Source organism: Rana temporaria, chromosome 7 (genome assembly GCF_905171775.1).
Source record: "Rana temporaria chromosome 7, aRanTem1.1, whole genome shotgun sequence".
NCBI classification, from domain to species: Eukaryota; Metazoa; Chordata; class Amphibia; order Anura; family Ranidae; genus Rana; species Rana temporaria.
The window spans coordinates 171,530,486-171,536,660 of NC_053495.1; the positions used below are offsets into that span (position 1 = coordinate 171,530,486).

The 6,175-nt window shown below is 44.9% G+C and overlaps 1 protein-coding gene across 2 annotated transcripts in view; it reads right to left on the minus strand.

The window, feature by feature from the left end:
• Nucleotides 1-6,175, minus strand: part of LRP8 (LDL receptor related protein 8) — a 310,709-nt gene that overhangs the window by 64,113 nt on the left and 240,421 nt on the right. The window lies entirely within an intron of this gene.

Genomic DNA, 6,175 nt, shown 5'->3' on the forward strand with positions numbered 1-6,175 from the left:
ACTAAGTTTTTGTAGTTTGGTGGGACATAGGCCCTGCGTTCCCCATCCACCTTGGGCCTCAACTCTTCAGTTAATCCTCTTTATTGCTCTCTGTGCAGCGTTCAAGGAACACGCGTTCATATCAGGAAATTTCTACAGCATTTTTGCGGTCACGACTAACACCAATTATTTTACGCCCTGAAATGTCTCCATTCATGGAGATAAAACGCCATAGTCTGTATCTCAAAGAAGGAACATTCTAATTAAAAGCCATTGTTTATCACTGTTATGGAATGTCAAGGTTGGTGAGCAGATGGGAACAATTCTTCACATGAAAAACACCAATTCTATCAAATCCGGAGACAAAAGACGAGCCTGGGTTCTGTACTGAACACGCATAACATAACAAAGGCCTCAGAAGACAGAAACACATAAGCAACAATAGGATTTTTGCATACAATTGTGGTATACAGTCTATAGTTTGAGAAAAGAGGAGATCGTACATGGCAGCGTTTTCCTACTGTGCACACATTTATGAGATGTACTGAAGAAATTAGAAACAATTCTTTATTTTTTCAAAAGGTAGGGCTGCAGAAAGGACGCAGTGACCATGTTTGAAGTGATATTAAAAAAAAAAAAGGATGTCATACTTACCCGCTTTGTCCAACGATAATGCACAAAGCGGTCCCTTGCCTCTTCTTCGCCACAGTGCTCCCTGCTTGTCCACGTGCCTCTACTTCAGCTCCCATGCCAGACATCAACAGCTCTGATCCTCTATTCACATCTATGTAGTTGATGTGCGTATTTATAGGGATGTCCATCCTGTCCCTTACACCAGTGGTCCCCAACCTTTTTGGCACCGGGGACCGGCTGCGTGGAAGAAAATGTTGCCGGGGGGAGGTTGGGGATGGCATGCGGGGGGTAAGCGATTTTTCGCGGGCAATTTGTCAGCGCATTATTTCTATTACATTGTAGTAATAAATTAAATAGTTAAACCCACCATAATGCAGAATCAGTGGCAGCCTACCCCCCACATTACATTCCCAACCTACACTTTAATATCCTCAGCCCCCCTCACATGACAGTTCTTGGTCACCCCAATTTAACGTCTTCAGGCCCCCCCACATTACAGTCCTCAGTCCCCCCCCCACACTCCAGGCCTGCCACCTACAGCCATGTCACTTGTCACCTGCAGCCTGCCACCATGTCACTTTCCACCTGCAGCCATATCACTTGCCACCTACAGCCTGCCACCACAGCCTGTCACTTGCCACCTACAGCCTGCCCCTGCCACCATGTCACTTGCCACCTGCAGCCATGTCACTTGCCACCATGTCACTTGCCACCACAGCCTGTCACCCACAGCCTGCCACCTGCAGCCATGTCACTTGCCACCATGTCACTTGCCACCATGTCACTTGCCACCTGCCACCATGTCACTTGCCACCATGTCACTTGCCACCACAGCCTGTCACCCACAGCCTGCCACCTGCAGCCATGTCACTTGCCACCCATGTTCCCCTGTATAACCTTCCCCTCAGTAACTTCACTTGTCACCTTCATCAGTGTCCATCTGTGTGACTTATTTCTTTACCTTTCACACCCTCTGGTGTATGGTCTCTCAGTGAGTCGGGCCATGGGTGGGAGGAGGAGGAGTCGGGCACTCGGTCGGCAGCCGTTGATCCGATCCAGCAGGTACACAGAACAGACACCAGACGACCATGTTCCTGCTGCTGTCACACCCTCTCCATGCCGCCGAGAGATCACAGTCACACTAGTCCCTGCTTGTGCCGAAGGAGGCGGTGCCGATGTGGGCAGTGGAGAGGACTGTGCACAGCATGTCTGGATAGGGACAGGAGACTGAGGAGAGGCATTGCAGGGAGGGAGGCGGGACAGTTCTGGATGGAGGGCCGAGGTAACAAACAGGTGATTGGCTGCTAGGATGGAGGACTGTCCTAGCAGCCAATCGCCTGTTTGATAACCTTGGGCAGCTCCGCCCTCCACCCAGAATTGTTCCGCCTCCCGCTGTCGGCTCTGTGAGGATTAGAGTGATGGCAGGAGGAAAAAAGTCTCATGCTGCCTGCTCGCACTCGCGGCCCGGCTGCAGAAGGGCTGCGGCCCGGTAGTGGGCCGCGGACCGGGGGTTGGGGAACACTGCCTTACACCCATTACTTATTCCTACAATATTAGACCATATGGTTATTCTCTTTATAGATCACCATTGCATTTGCCCCTGAAGAGTTGGTACAACCCAACGAAACGCGTTTTTACTCCATGATATGCCAAGCACCATGGCGTCAAAATTATATATATACACACACACACACACATGCACACACACACATGCACACGCCCGGATTCACAAAGGAATTACGACGGCGTATCTCCAGATACGCCGTTGTAAGTCTGAATGTGAGTAGTCGTATCAAAGAATCAGATACGCCAGAATTGGTCTAAGATGTGACTGACGTAAGTCTCACAATTATGTGCCACTTTGTGTTGGTCTATCACATAAAATCCCAATAAAATACATTTACATTTTTGGTTGTAATATGACAAAATTTGGAAAATTTCAAGGTGTATGAATACTTTTTCAAGGTACTGTACTTAGTGAGATTGGGGCAAACAATTTTTATTAGGTCATTTCCTAAATTGGATTAATGTTTCTCATTGATATAAAACAGAAAGTACCGCATTTGGCCACCGGATAGTGCCAAGTATCAAAGGAAATTCCTACAATACTAATCTAATATGCTTAAACTCCAAGGGGTGGAGCGAAACGCATTGGGCACGTGGCCTTGCTGGAGTCCTGGCTGAGGCTGCCATTCATCTCACTACATGGGTCTGCTTCATGATATGCAAAGGATCTTTTCTTTTGCCATTGTGGCAGCTTGGAGTTAGGATTATATAATTTCATTGTCTAGCATCATACACCAGGGGCTATTGCTTACAAGAGATACAGCAGCCTAATTCATTTAAAATGGGCTGCTTTACCTGCGGGAAACGCTGGGAAAATGCCCTGACCCTTTAAGAATGCGGCCGCATGGAACTGCATGGTGCACTTTCCCACAACCAAAAACATGCTGCGTTTTCCAGTGCACGGAGTTGCCATTAAAAATTAATGGCACTCTCGCTTATCTGCTATAGAGCGGGGCGTTTTGCCTGTGGATTTGGGAATGCTTGCGATTAGCACATGTTCCCCGACCCACATATACATGGGCGCAAGTACATTCGTGAATCGGCGTATCTCCCTCATTTGCATATGTGCATAGAAAATCAATGGGAGCGGCAAATGCGCCCAGCGTAAATATGCGCCCACGATACGACGGCGCAGGCAAGTTACGTCAGTCGTAGGAAGCCTATTTTCAGGCGTATCTTAGTATGTGGGTCGGCACATAGATACTACGGCGCACATTTGTACTTACGTTGGCGTATCTTGAGATACGTCGGCGCAAGTGCTTTGTGAATCCGGGCCAATAAACCTTACTTTGGTAAAATAAGGCCACTTTTTATGTACTCCGCAAGTCTCTAACAATTACACATCACGTCATACTGCAGATGTCAATAGCAGGCACAGAGAAGCCGGTACAGACACACCTTGCCTTGCAATAATTTTAACGCGGACCTTCAATCAAACGTTTCCACCAATCTAATCCTCTCACCCTCCACTTTTAAAAATAGCAAACCTTTTTGTGATTTCATTTTTTTTATTCAACTTTTTGCATTTTTTCTTCTCAGCCTCCCCTCTGTGTCCACCTATATGAGAATGTCCTATCCCTGACCCCCGGCTGCTTCCAGCAATACACCTACCCCAGGAGGCATGGCTCCCCCCAATAATAGAAATGGAGAAGTAAACAGAAGAGGTGTCAGATCTCACACATGCACAGAGATCATGGGATTGAATGGAGGAAAGTGATGTGATGCCAATACCTTACCATCCTCCAATCATAAAACAGTATGTAAACAAAGACCCGACACCGAATCTGTCCCCCCCCCCCCCCCCCCCCCCAACTGTGTCTCATTGGGGAGATTACCCTTTACTCCCTGTTCCATGGTCAAACAGGAAATTCCTACAAATTAACCACTTCCATACCGCACAAATTCCAGCATTCCTCTCCTACATGTAAAAATCAACATTTTATTTGCTAGAAAATTACTCAGAAGCCCCAAACAATATATATATATATTTATATAGCAGACACCTTAGGGAATAAAATGGTGATCATTGCAACTTTTTATGTGTCACGGTATTTGCACACTAATTAATGTAATGCTTTTTTTTTGGAAAACAATATATTTTCATGAATAAAAAAATAAAAATAAAAAAAAGTTAGCCCAATTTTTTTTTTTTAATAACGTGACAGATGTTATGCAGAGTAAATAGATACCTCACATGTCACGCTTTAAAATTGTGCACACGCGCGGTATGACGCAAAACTTTGGTACTTAAAATTCTCCATAGAATTTACAGGTTACATGTTTAGCGTTACAGAGGAGGTCTAGCACTAGAATTAGGCAGCTAAAGGTCCCGGCCAGGTTTTGCGATTCGGCACTGCATCGCTTTAACAGACAATTGCGCGGTCGTGCGACGTGGCTCCCAAACAAAATTGGCGTCCTTTTTTCCCCACAAATAGAGCTTTCTTTTGGTGGTATTTGATCACCTCTGCGGTTTTTATTTTTTGCGCTATAAACAAAAATAGAGCGACAATTTATAAAAAATGCAATGTTTTTTACTTTTTGCTATAATAAATATCCCCCAAAAATATATATATAAAAAAAAAAAATTCCTCAGTTTAGGCCGATACGTATTCTACCTATTTTTGGTAAAAAAAAAAAATCGCAATAAGCGTTTATCGGTTGGTTTGTGCAAAATTAATAGCGTTTACAAAATAGGGGATAGTTTTATTGCATTTTGTGATACCTCACATGTGTGGTTTGAGCATCATTTACAAATGCGGGCGCAACCCATGTATGCGTTCGCTTCTGCGTGCGAGCTTGCAGAATATTTTCTTTTAAACTTTTACACTTTCTCTTTAAAAAAAAAAATTGTGATCACTTTTATTCCTATTACAAGGAATGTAAACATCCCTTTAAATAGGAATAGTGTGTAACAGGTCCTCTTTATGGAGAGATGTGGGGTCTATATCATCTCTCCTCCAGACTGGAAAGCATCATATCAAATAAAAGATGAACAATCCCGTAAATAATAGCCGAAAGATCTGTATAGCTTGTAGGCTTAGTGTTCAGCAGAGCATAAGAGTCCGGACCCGGAGGGAGCTAAAATTAGTATATGGTTCAGAAGTCGCACATACATGCATGTGCGACTTCGGAACCATATACTTCTTTTAGCTCCCTCTGGAGATCTATCTTATTTACTGTTATGCTCCTGATGAAGCATTTTTGAACGCGAAACATGTTGAGTAGAAGCGAGTAAAAGCAACCTCCACCACTCCGCATATCTAATCCAGTCCTAAGGATCTAAAAGTTTTATATATCTTCTGATGCTGTATGGTTTTGTTAGATAAGCATATATGTGCACTAGTATAAACTTTTATGTAATATTTCCTAATATACAGTATGTACTGTGACAAATATGCGGATATTGTATTATTGTGTTCACAAAGTTCTGTATATCATCTCTTTCTTCGTATACTTTTTATTTTTATGAATAAATATACTTCTAGATTTTCTACTATATCTACTTGTACCGTCTAAAGTCCATTTCATTAGCCCAGCTTAAAGCGGAGTTCCACCTAAAAATTGAACTTCCGCTAAACCCACTCCTCGCCCCCTTACATGCCACATTTGGCATGTAATTTTTTTGGGGGGGAGTGGGGGCTTCAGGAGAAGGGGACTTCCTGTCCCACTTCCTCCGAGGGGCTGGAAAGGCGATTAGCTTAATCGCCTTCTTGCAGCCCCTCCCTGGAAGCGAGCGCCTGTCCAATCGGGCAGTGCCGCTCGCACATGCGCAGTGGGTGCCCGGCCGTGAAGCAGAAAGCTGTCACTGCCAGGTGCCCACACTAGGAATGAAGACGCCGGCCGGCGAGGGGGGGCGAGGAGCGGAGCCCTGGCCGGCGCGTCGCTGGAGCCGTGGAGCAGGTAAGTGTCTGTTTATTAAAAGCCAGCAGCTACACTTTTTGTAGCTGCTGACTTTTAATAAACTTAAAAAAAGGCTGGAACTCCCCTTTAATCCCTA